This window comes from Furipterus horrens, unplaced genomic scaffold (assembly GCF_987537825.1).
Source record: "Furipterus horrens unplaced genomic scaffold, mFurHor1.1.pri manual_scaffold_5, whole genome shotgun sequence".
Lineage (NCBI taxonomy): Eukaryota > Metazoa > Chordata > Mammalia > Chiroptera > Furipteridae > Furipterus > Furipterus horrens.
The window spans coordinates 36,259,667-36,273,055 of record NW_028327175.1 but is presented as its reverse complement, the minus strand read 5'-3'; the positions used below and the strand labels follow the sequence as shown (position 1 = coordinate 36,273,055).

At 35.2% G+C, this 13,389-nt stretch overlaps 1 long non-coding RNA gene across 1 annotated transcript; it reads right to left on the bottom strand.

The window, feature by feature from the left end:
- Window positions 1-3,369: 3,369 nt before the first annotated feature.
- On the bottom strand, window positions 3,370-13,080 carry LOC150008391 (uncharacterized). Its single transcript, XR_016511390.1, has 3 exons — window positions 12,996-13,080; window positions 9,831-9,911; window positions 3,370-3,429 (listed from the first exon to the last, which is right to left on the bottom strand). It is a non-coding gene; the product is annotated as an uncharacterized LOC150008391 (long non-coding RNA).
- Window positions 13,081-13,389: the final 309 nt, after the last annotated feature.

Genomic DNA, 13,389 nt, shown 5'->3' with positions numbered 1-13,389 from the left:
AACTAAGCTTATTTAATTAAATTTAAATATGTTGCTAAAAATAAATAAATAGTCTCCAAATGCCAAGGAACTTAAAGGTTCAGGATTGTCTATATGATAGTATTTCTGTGGGTTCAGAGTTTCTTTCCTTCTTAATCAAGAATCTAAGAATCAAGTGTAAGCAAAATTGTGTTTACCGTTTACTAATTTAGTCAGTATTTTGAAGGAAAGAATTTGTGTTTTAGAGAAATGAAACAAGAGTGACTTCTCTGTACTAGGAGGCAGCCAGGAGAAACCATGGACAAAGAGTGGCCAGTCAAAAAGAAAAACAAAGACTCAAGTTGTAGTAAAAGAATTGCTATTATTTGGGAAGCAAAAATAATTTGTAAGTTGAGTATATGAGAAACAGGAAATTTAGTAGTATAGTTTTCTGGAATGCCTAAGTTTTAAAAAGGAAGTGGAAGGTAAAATTAGGGGTTATACCCAGTAGCAATTTCAGTTAACCAAGAACCTCAGATTCTTTCACAGCTATCAGAAATAACTGATGGGAAATGTAGACTGTTTTAGCTAGGGTTGTTTATAGCCCAGATCCCCATTATTAAAGGTTAGTATGCCCCAGGTCCCATTGTCAACTTACACAGAGACATTGGCAATTGTAAATCTTTGGTGGGAAAGGAGACTTCCCATGGCCTTTGGATTTACTTTTCTTACTTTATTAAATCATAACTTTCTGCTCTTTCTTCTGATACATCAGTACATCAGGCACGTGCTCACGCAGTGGCTTAGAGACTTGCACCATCCCTTTAGGAAGCTTTGGTGTGGTCCCAATCATAACTGGTTTCTGCAGGGAACTTTGGCTTACAAAAAAATGAGTGTTATAAAAGGAAACTATCAGTTTCCTTATGAAACGCTTGGGTCAAGAGACTGATTTCCAAAGGGCTTTTCTTAAATTATCACTTTTATAATTATACTTTAGGTTTTTACCAGGCAATATAAATGTATCCAAATATACATTGTTTTACAATTTTCTTCAAATATGCCTAAGGCATTAGGTTGTGTGTGTTGTCATATGGCAACCTTGAGAAACTTTCAGTAATCACAAAACAGAATTATAAGACCTGGGATGCTAAGAACCTTTAATTCATGCACCAGTTATTTTTCCGTATAGAGTAAGATTGCTCAGGCTTCATGGCTGTTTACTGACTCTCACCGAAGTAAGAGAAACATTTATTGACAACTTTAAATGTAGTGAACTTTGGCAATGAAGTAATTTGGAATGCCAAAGCTTTCTATATTTCTCTCCTAAATAGTTTTCTACACATTTACTTGAAAAAAACTTTCTATGAATGTATAACTTGCATGCAAAATATACAAATCTTAAGTATACATCTAGATAAAATTTTTACATATTTAGACACCCATGTAATTAATCACCACCCAAGCTTACTTCTGTCACTAAAGATTAGTTTTGCCTCTTTTTGGACATTATGTAAATGGGATTATACATGTGGCTGGCTTCTATTACTCAAGATGTTTTTGATCTTTATTCATGTTGATGTATCAGTTGTTTGTTATTTGTTGTGGAGTAGTATTTTATTGTATGAATATATCATAATTTATTTATCCATGATCTATTATTGATGGATATTTGGGTTATTTCTAGTTTGGGACTATTATGAAAAGTATCACTGCATACATAGCTATATACATATTTTTGTGGACATATGCACACATTTCTCTTGGTTATATTCCTAGACATGGGATTTCTGATTCACAGGTAAACAAATATTTATTTGTATTACTGACCAACAATTTTGTGTGGGAGTTCAAGTTGTTCTGTGTCCTCACCCACACTGGGCATTCTCAGTCTTTTTCATTTTAGCTGTTCTGATGAATGTGTGGTGATATCTTACTATGGTTTTAATTTATATTATCCTGATGTATATTAATATTGTTTATCTTCTAATACTATTATTAAACATTTGGATATCTTCTTTTGTGACATGCCCATTTAAATATTAAATATTTGCCCAGTTTTTCTTTTGCTTATTGATTTCTGGGGGTATTTATATATTCTAAACATGGTTCCTTTGCTAGACACATGTCTTGTAAAATGAATATTTCTCTCAGACCATGACTTGCATTTTTACTTTGTTTACTTTTAATATGGTGATAACCCAAGTACTCTTTAAGTGTGTGAGTGTGTGTGTGTGTGTGTAAGGGAAAGTTTCAGATGAAAGGTCAGGAAAAGAGATAAGAGAGAGGATAAGAGAAATGGCAATGAAATTATGTGAGAGAAAAGAGAATTATTAGCAGAGGCAGGGGACAGTGAAAAGAAAAGTGTGGAGTGTTTGGGGTGAAGAAGAAAATGGAAAGGGATAAATGGATACAGCTTGATAAAGGGAAAGCAGGTGATAAGAATGATAACTTACAGGGCAATTTTATTTAGAGACAAGGACAGTTGGTCCTTTGAATAGAATATTGAATGCTGGCAAATTGGACTACCAGGTACTCGGGGGGCTGACAAAGAGAAGTTGAGAATGAAATGACAATGAGTTCTTAGGTCGATAGCAGAGTAGTAAGTGGTTAAGAGTGGGGACTCTGGACTTTTATTTTCTGAATTTGAGGCTGCCTCACAACTTACTAGCTGTATGACCTTGGGAAAGTTATCTACTCCACAGTTCTAATTCCTCAAGGGCAAAAACAGGAATAATTTGAATAACCACTTTTACCTCATGAATTTGTTGGGAAGATAAATACTTAGCTTTGTTTTTAGCATATTGTAGGTACTTAATATATAACAGCAATAACTACTGTTACCAGTAGGCTTATTAGGGAAAATACTGCAACAAATCATGTTTGTTTTGTTGAATTTATTAGTTTTCTGGTTGGAATCATCTTCAAAGATCCTCTACTAACACCTTCTGGGGTAGAGATGGATATTCTAGTAGATTTAGGAGTCAACCAGAAATTTATCCCTGGTTCATAAATCTAAGATTATGGACTCATTGTATTTGTGTTAAGAAGTCTATATCTCATCTTGACCTCTGTCCACAGATATCCCCGGCTTTCCAGTGTTGTTCAATTATGTTTAGAGTAAGAATAGAGGTCCTCTTTACTCCTTATGTCCTCCTTGCTTTACTTCTGTTAACAATCCTTGTTGAATCTACCTGTTTTCTTGATCAGAATTCTCAGGAAGAATTAGGAGCTCCGTTTTGTACCAATTCTGCCACTAGCTTACTTTCCCTGGGTGGTCCATGTCTGTGCCCCCAGACACTCTGAGAAGGATTTAGCTTGCCACACATGTGAGAACTGTTCCCTGCACACAGGTAGGAAGTTGTGGTAGCAGAGGAAGGGTAAGAGGGGAGTAGTCCGAAAAATCTTACCAAGGAGAGAGTTGTCCCCTGGTGACATGATGACGCACCTCTGGATGGATCTATATTCAGGAATCTGTGAGTGGAGAATATTACAAATACTTTCTCATTACTAGTATTCTATTACCTGTTGGAAGAAGAACAGTGTGTACATTTGTATTACTATGTCCTATCAAAAAAGAAAAGAAAAAGAATTTAAAGGAGGAAATGGTCACCCTTAGGAATAATATAACTCCTAAACATAGGGGAAAGGATTTCTTTAGACAAGTAAAACTTCCTTTTACAAGAATCATCCAGAAACATTTCCTTGAGTTATGTACCATTTACAGAGGAGCTGGTCCCAGATGCCAGTTAGACCTTTGAGTCTCTGGTCAACCACCGATTAGATAGTGTTCTTGATTGAGTACACACAGTAACTTAGAATGAACATAAAAGTGGTGATTTTCAACATTCTGTTACTAAATCAAAATCCAAACAGAAAATAAAAGGAAAACAGAAGCTTCCTTAAAGCAGACATATCTGATCTTTCATATTTGATTCTTTAATGTAAGAAAATATTAACAGTATTCAAATATTTCATAATTGATATGTTTTGGATATATGGATTTATGAAGCTAAAGGGTTATATCTCACAGTGTAACCATGAGATTTGTACCTTCATGTTGGTTATGTGCTCCAATTTCAAGAGATTTATCTTATAAGTTCTTATTGAAAGTTATTTGGATGATCTATAACCCACTAAGCAAAGCTTTCTAAAATTGTAAATAGGCACACATAATTGTGATTGTGAAAGATTCCTTAGAAATATAGTGTTCTTGAGCTGATTTGGTTTTTAAAATAATCATTGTGAAGCACTTGAGAAGCAATGCTTCCAATAAACTTGAAGATACATGCTATGTAAAAGAAACTGGAGTCCTTTGACTTTGATTTACTTAAATGCAATTTATTGAAATAATGTTTGTTGAAATTTCACCACCAAAATTACAAAATTTTTGTTCCTAAAGCTTTTACTTTGATTTTATTAACCTAGTTTTATTTTTGCTTTGAAATTAGTGATTTTCAAGGTTGAAATTAGAATCTAGGAGTAATGGAATAGTTTACTATGTATTCTCTTAACAAATGATATCTTATTTCCAGAATGAGTAGTGATTCATGAAGCTAATCTAAACTAAACAGCTAAATAATGCTGTTTTTCCGTACACATCATAAAATCTCTAAATGTTTTATAATATATCTTGTCCTAAATTTACAGAATAATAATTATTAAACTCCAATTTCTTTTTCAGACTACTATAGTTTCTTTACCTTCTTGTAGTACTTTCTGGCATCTTAATTGAGAATACCCTGAATGGACTAATACAATACACCATATTTTACTCTCTATTTGTCTGTCAGTAAAGTAACATGTGCAAGGGGAGGGTTTACTTTTGTAATCGAAAGTTTCAATCTCACTAGACATCCATGTTCTTAAAAACACTGAAGTGAGCGGCAATTTGTGCATTTACTATGCCAGAGCATCAGGTACCTGTTTCCAAATCTTTATTATGCCAACTTGCTTAAGAGTATAGACTAGCTGGGGATTTTATATTTTCTAAAATGAGCCCTGTAAAGCATTTATTTGGCTAAAAGGTATCAAAGAACATGATACCATGAAAGTTGCAGAGCTAAAAAAAAAAGTGCTTTAATTATTTCCATCTGGGAATCATAATTTTTCAGTTCCTCAAATAGCTCCCCCTACCCAAACACTACCTTATTTGACTATCTTTATGTAGGCTAGAATTGTTGATCACTGAAGTGTTTAGGGAGAGTAATTTAAAAGTCACGTTCTTTTGTCTTGCAAAAATATTGTGTTTGTGAAAAAAAAGGAGGTGAAAGCACTCTGACTGAATAGTTTTTATTTAGTTATTAATGTACTGCATAAATATATATGTTGGTTAAAACTTTGAGAAATCTGAAACAAGAAATATGTGTTCAGCTGAAATTCAAGAAAGGATGAAGTTATCAAATGTTTTTTCCACTACCAATGAGCACTACAAAATGGCAAAGGGATTTTGTTAAAATAAAGCTATATACATAAAAGAAAGTACAGGGAAAACATAAACAATCTGTGTCCAAATCATTTTTCTTTTTTTGCTTTTGTTGAAAATTCTGACTAGTTGATTAGAATTCTTTTTAACAATTTAGGATTTAGGTATTACTTATCATACCTTTTTATCTCATTTGTTTAGACTCTTCAATCCACTTAAAAGAAATTAGGTGGAGCCAAGCATTTTTAGACGTATGCTAAATCTGTGGAATTCAGTCAAAATAGTATGCCATATAGTTAAGTTGTTCTATGTAATTTATTTAATGTATGTGGCTTGCTTTTATTTGATGGATTAGCATTATTTACACTAAAGTTGGTGGCCATGAGCCTGAGAAAGGTGAAACTGACCTTTGTATTCTTACTTTAATGTGATTCATCAAAAACTACGACTCATGCTAAATGTCATTACACACACACACACACACACACACACACATACACACACACACATTTCTTCTTATGTGGTAGTTATACATAGAAATACAAAACTTTAGTATACATAAATAAATAAGTTAAAATATATAATTTACAATATACAAATAAGATTTAAAATATGAACTTCAGAATACATAACTATTATACTTCAAAATTCACTTTCTGAAACTTCCCCAGTTTTTTGGTTCTATATTTCAAGAGTATGCTCCCTTGTTACTCCACCATTAACTTTTTGTGTCCCAGTTAACATGTGCCTTGGCTTTCTTATTTCTTCAATATTATTTAATTCAGATTAACTTTATTTCTTGAAGCCATGTATTTCCGCCTGTATTACAGAATCAAGTTAAATTGTGTAAGTACAAAGAAAACTTATAGATTAATCCAAGAAATAGTGTCTCATATTCACTAAATACTGAGCTATGAGCTGAAGATGCAGGTCTCAATAAGACCAACATAGACTCTTTATTGAAGTTAGAATCCAGTACGGCTTTTGGTTCACAAACAAAAAACCAGAAAACTACCATCCTGTATGTTAGATATGATGTACAAATATAACTGGGAACATCTGAAGTAATGTGGGATATCATAGGAAAGTAAACTAACATAGGCTTATGAGGAACCCAAACCTGAGCTGAGACATAAAAGAAGATGGTACCTAGCAGAGAGAATGGCAGAGATAAAATCTAGAGACAAAAGAAAGCAGGGCATCTGCGTGCAAAATAATAAATAACTAGACCAATAGGTCATAATGAAGGTATAGTCAATAATAATTACCATTATTTTATTTGTATATAACTGTATGTGAGGTTTTGAAATATTCTCTGGTAGAGTGAGCAGCCAAGGTACAGGCACCAAGAAGGCAAACAGTTTTATCCCAAATTGAAAGTGGTAGTACAGTGTAAGAAAAACAGGGAAAGGTATTTGATGGTATTTGCAATATAGTAGAAGTGATGAATTGTGGGAACTGAGCTGGGTATGGAAATGAGTGAATATAAGAAGGTACAGATGTAGAAGGAGCTCAGGGTCTCTAGAAGCCTCTATGATGTCAAACAGGTGAAAGTAGAATAGCTGAACAAACCGAAAAATTAGGAGGTTGTATTTGGAGGAGAGGATGTTTGAACCTTAAGATTTAAGTGTTAGAGGTCATGTAAGGAGTGTTAAAGATGCAAGAGGTTGCAGGGAAGAAATGAATGCAGTGGAAAAGAAGCATTTGAGAAATTTAGAGATTTGAGCATGAGGTAACTCTTCTACATCAACATTGAAGTCGCTCAGGATAGCAGCAGGACTCAAAATGTCAAGGTGCTATCAGTTTTCAATAAATGGGACATAGTGACCAGGAGGACTGGCAGAAGTCAATGATAAAGTAGAGGTGACTGGCATGGGTGTCAAAGGAGAGGTTTTAAAAGAGGGTGGGGGAGTAATGACCAGCAAGTTTATGTGAGAACCAGGAGAGCACCAACCCTCCCATTGCAGGAGGCACAGGGCATGGAGACCAGGAGCAGCCTCCCTGCAGTGCATTGTAGGGAAGTGACATTCTCAGCAAAGGGCTGCATCTAAAATATGGCAGGATGTGGGGTGACTGTTCAGTGTTAAGCCTGGGGATGGATGCAAGTCTCTTGACCATGGAACAAGGATGCCAGAAGACCTAACTGAAAAAAATGTGGGAAGAATGACAGTGGGGTTTTGAGCAGGAAAGAGAGATCACAGAGCAATATGGAGGCAAGGAACTGGAAGAACACAGAGGAGAGGAATAATCTATCTCAGGAGGTTCTCTGAGATACAGTTATTATAGCTGAATTCCAAACCATTTTGAGGAATTGGTCTAGCTGTTCTCTCACAGATTCAGGGAGAGGGAAGTGGAGCCTAGTTGGAAGGTCTTTCAGAAAGTCCACAAGGATTGTCCTAGTCCAGATAAGTAGGTCCACAATGGTATTTCTTGGTTCTATTAGAAATAGCAGCTTCCGGTGTCAATCAGGAATTTTGCATCTTTCCAGCAATTCAGCCATAACCTATTTATTACATGTTGTGGAAAGCAGAAAAGGATCTGATGTTTTATAATGTGCATTATTTTTTCAGTCAGAACATCAGTTTATTTCAGTCTTTTTTTTTTTGTATTTAACTCAAATTATTTTGCCAATTATAATAATTACTTATGTATTTTCAATTAGCATATGTGTTTTTTAAAGAATTTTCTTTAAAAGTGATCATTGTCTCAAATAATACTACTTTCTTAAATATCCTTAAATACTGTTCCTGGGATTAACACAATAATCCAGTTTATCATGCTGCCAATTATAGCTATAAAATCTGGAATGAAAATGAATTCGAGATAGACAAATTCTATATGTAGAAAACTTTCTTCCATAATTGAGCTACTAATGTGACTCTATAAAATAACACTAAGGCACATGCATATGGCTTTTCCTTCAAGCATGCTATTTGCAGGCTTTATCTTACCACAGACTGTGTTCATGCTAATTTCAATTTAAAACTATTTGACAGAGTTGCCTGGATGAGATCTGGGCCTAAAACCTTGATATGATGTCTTTGCAAACACAATTTTTTATTATTGTCTTTTCTGTGATTTTCTGAGGATTATTTTTGTTTTGTTTTGTTTTAATCCTCACTATCTGAAATAAGTATTTGTGACTAGAATTGAGCATCTGTGGAGTATATCATATTTGTAAAATGCCTTAACAAAAGATATTAATTATACTCTACTGAGACCCAAGCAGAGAGAGCTTCATTTATCTTAAGAAAAAAATGCAAAGTTTATTGATTTTCAGGGGATAACTACAATAAATAAACTGGAACTCCTATCTTCTTATTCTGATTTGTAACGTCTGGCATGTTTCAATACCCACTGAAAAAAAGAATTGAGGTGAGGGATAGTAATTTTAGTTTTATTAAATGTTTCTAAAAAACTTGCTTATAAGTGAAAAACATACTTTTCAGTTGGCAGTTAATGGGTGGATGATAATGAAAATTCACATTCATGGACCATTATCTAGTCATTAAGATGATCGTTATAATAACAACATAGCAACACAAAAATACTTGGGACCTTTTGGGAAGAAAAGCAAAATACATGAGTATATCTATGTTAAGGTTATAGCACTACAAAATATATGCCTGCATGTGGCTAAGAACTGGAAAGCAATACAATAAAAGTAGATGTTTTGAATAATAGAATTATGATTATTTTCCCTCTCATCTTGACTTCTATTAATTAAAATATGTGTTTGTCCAATCATTAAAACTGCATAAAAATTCCATTTATGATTTATTTTCGGTTTCTTTTATCCAAGTATCTATTGAGACTTTAGTATATGACAGGCACTGTTTTAGGTGCTGGGAGTATACTTGTAAATAGATAAAAAATAACATTCATAGTATTTTGTTTCTCACATGTATTTCAATAGAAATTTTGATACATATGAGGGAGAGGGAAATTCTTAGGCCTTTTAGAGTTTTCCTGATCATTTTGGATAACCATGCCTTGTTGGCAGCCGACTCTCCCAAGAGATCACCAGCAGAACCTATTAATCAAGCAAAGCTAAATATCAGTTTCACTGAAATGAAGAACATCACCTTTAAACTTAGAAACATTTCAGAAGTGCCAAGCAAAAATATTTATAATGTTGTAGAGCCTGGTCTTGCTAGATGGAAAAATGGTTGAGATTGAGCAGAATTTAAAGACCTAATGACTTTGGACTAATGGGGCTCGAAGTGAAGGTCTTAAAGTGAACCTTGATGAACAAAGTGTTAGTGTTGATAAATTAACTATTTTAACTGGTTAATAGCTTTTCATTTCAAGAGCAAGCTTTCCCTAGAGCAAGTACCTGAGTTATTTTTGCCTGGTTCCTGAATTTATTTAGCAATAAAGCAAGCACTTAAACTTTGACCCAGAATTGCTTAGTATTGAGACAGGAAAGTATTTTGGTTTTAGTTCTTACCTCTTTCTTTGTGAGTGAGCCTGGATGCTCTGGTGTGAATGTTTGAGTCTCCACGGCATTCTAATGTTGAAATCCTAACCCCTAAAGAGAAAATATTAGCACAGGAGTCTTTGGGAGGTGATTAGGTCATGACAGTGTAGCCTTCATGAATAGGATTAGTGCCCTAATAACAAAGAGCTTCCTCTCCCCTTCCACTAAGTGAGGAGAAGCCAGAGGTCACCTATAAACCAGGAAGCAGGCCTTTACCAGGCACTGAATCTGATGCTGCCTTGAATTTAGACTTTCCAATATTTCATAACTGTGAGAAATAAATGTCTATTGTTTATAAATCACTTGGTTTATTGTATTCTGTTACAGCAGCCTGAATGGACTAAGACACTAGTCCATTAGCCAGACATTGCAACAAGAAAGGTACTCTGTATGCTCTTTTTTTTCTATCTTCTGTTGCTATCACTCCATTGCTTGGGAATGTAACCCTAGGGATAGGCAGAGGAATGAGAACTCCCAGAAGATAAGATGTAGAAAGTTGGTTTGGTTGGGCAGTATACAACACTCTTCTCTTTGGGAGGAATCTCAGGGTAGGTAGGAGAGAGGGTCTAGCCTTCCACCAGGAAAGCTACAGGGGATAGATATCCCCTCTGTTCACCTTTCTGGCAGTTAGACCTCAGCATGGTCAATCTGATGCTCCCAACCAGAACATTGAATCTTGAGGGGATGGCTCAGACCCACTGTCACACGAGCCTCTATTTAGTAGAAAAGTTTGTTGCATGATGGGTGTGGTTGCTGACAGTGCAACAGTGTGACAAGGTGGTGAACAGAAGAGTCCTAGGCAGGCAGCCTCTGGCTGGTCATGCTTCCACTGGATCTTGCTCAAGTATGGTTCTTCAAGCCTCTGTCCATTGACTTGCCTCTTACATTCTTTTAACCAATTCCATTTCCTGCATACGTTTGTAAGTGTTGACTTCTGTTATTTGTACAAGTACACAGTACTCAATGAATTTATTATGAGGCTTTACTATTCTAGAAACCAAAGTAAGAAAGGGTTCTGACTCTTTGAGAATTTTATTGTAACATCAGTAGTAAAAGTTAATAGGGAGGAACCAAATGGAAAAATTGAATTTTCATTTCAGTGCCTTTGCACATAAAAGGGTAACAAAAAAGAAGAATGGTGAAGAGAAGAGTCTCTTGAGATGCCCCTGGCAGAGCCTGTGAAGTTCTCAGTAAGGAGGCAAGGATGGGGCTTCGTTGTAATTGTTCCCTTTTGACTGTTCAAGCATTAAAATGGGCTCTGATGAGAGTGGTTTTTACCGCTATTAACTTAGTGCATTTTAATTACAAATCACCTGTGTTTTTTCTCTGGAAAATAATCTTCCTTTATAAGGAAGATAATCTCTTTCTATTCAAAAGAAGTTTTGTTTTGTTTTTTTTGAAGGAAAATTAACTCTATTGTTAGTCCACCAAGAATGTCCTCACTTTGAATGTTGAAACATGTCTATCTAACTCTTCCTTACATCCAGGGCTACATTTATTAGAGATGTAATGGATATAAAACATTGAAGACGATTGTGAAGAAAAAGATGAGAAAGTGTTGATTCAACTTTTGTTATATGTATCTTTGTCCTATAGAAGTCATTTATTTTATTGTAGGGCGTGTGCATCTGTGTGCTCACACATGTGTGCACACTCATGCACATGTGTGCTCATGTGTGCAATCTACTTCAGAAGAAGTATTTCAGAAACATAATTTCTAAAACCTCTCATCAATCCACAGAGTCATCTCCTGGCAGAGAGGACATGAGCTCATTGCCTCAGCGTGCTCAGAAATCCCTGGGTGTTCTTTACTGCTTGGTCCCCTCTTCCACCTTAATATACTATCATAACTATATACACAGCCTTTTAACCTCAATTGTAATTCTATACTTCAGAATTTGTTTTCTTCTCCCACATTCCCTCATATAAAAATATCTATTCTGTAGGGCATCTCTTGTGGTCAAATATAAAGGATCTAATAAGGCCACTCTGTATGAGACAGGAATCATTTCAATTAACTTAATTACTTTTTTTCCAACGTGAATGGTGGAATTGTGAGGAATGGATAAATATTTGAATTTCCCAAATTATTCAGAATATTAATTACATATTTAGTACTATTTCTTACAGCTCAGAAAAGAAATGGTTGGTTTAACAAAAATGCAATTAGAATAGTCGATTCAACACAGGAGGAGACAGATACCGTGTCACTCCCGAGTCGGACTGCACAGCCATTCTCGGCGGTGCAGATAGACTCTTAAGAAGCTACACCATCGTCTCTCGAGACGGACGGGCATGGGCAACAGCAGACCCTCCATATCACCCTGCCCAGGCTCTGTAGCTTCAGCTTCACTGGAGAGGACACTCCAGCGTCATCGCAAGATGTCGATTCAACACGGGAGGAGACAGATACCGTGTCACTCCCGAGTTGGACTGCACAGCCATTCTCGGCGGTGCAGATAGACTCTTAAGAAGCTACACCATCCTCTCTCGAGATGGACGGCTGCCGACTATTTCTTACAGCTCAGAAAAGAAATGGTTGGTTTAACAAAAATGCAATTAGAATAGTTTAGAAACAGATTCTATGTTGAGGAAATTATATATTACAAATGTTACTTATCTTTTTTGGCTTTTTTCTTCTTGATGAGCACAGAACTATTTTTCCTGTGCCTTTTATTTTCACTCAAAAATATTTTATATTAAAGCTGAAAGATAAAGAATAATATATATACCATGTGCCAGACCCTATGCTAACATTGGATATGTTATATAACTACCCTCAGTACAACTCTATGTTAGGTGTCATTATTATCTTTATTTTATATATGAAAAAAACTGAAGCCTGGAGAAAGTAAATAATTTCCCCAGTGGCACAGAGAACCAATGTATAAACCAAGATGTTCTGAATATCCTTGATCTTAACCAGAATGACAAATATGAGTTTCACTATACCATATATTCTGTCCAAATTTCCATAACTGCCAGTAATAGAGAAAAGCTTTCATATAACTTTACTCTTCCCTTGAGAACACCTGAACCTTCTTTGATATCTGCCTGAACTTCCTACCCTGTTTTTGAAGGAGATTTTGCTGACATCTACAATAATCTGAAGCAATGACATGAAGTGACCCTTACCTGGTATGAAAGAGACTGAAGGTGACTAGATTTCCTCCCACGCTTGAGATCCTGAGAAAACTGCAGGTCAGCTCTCCATAAAGATCCCCTGCATCTGGAGCCTAGTTTACTAATAGAAAATTATATCTTTAGTGCTAGATGGTCCCAGATATGTTGGTGTGAAAGAGTTAATGCACCTTTAACAAATACAAATGATCTCTCCTAGGTATATCTTAAATGTGGTAAAAATCAGCCTTAACAACGATCACCTAGTCAGTTAGAGTTTGTTGTTGTAAATTAACAATTAACTAAAACCCTTGCCCATTCAAACTAATGTGTTGTCATACAAACCAAGATCCATTATTAAACTGCCACACGTTATTGCTTTAACAAGTTGAAAGCAGTTATTTTTAGA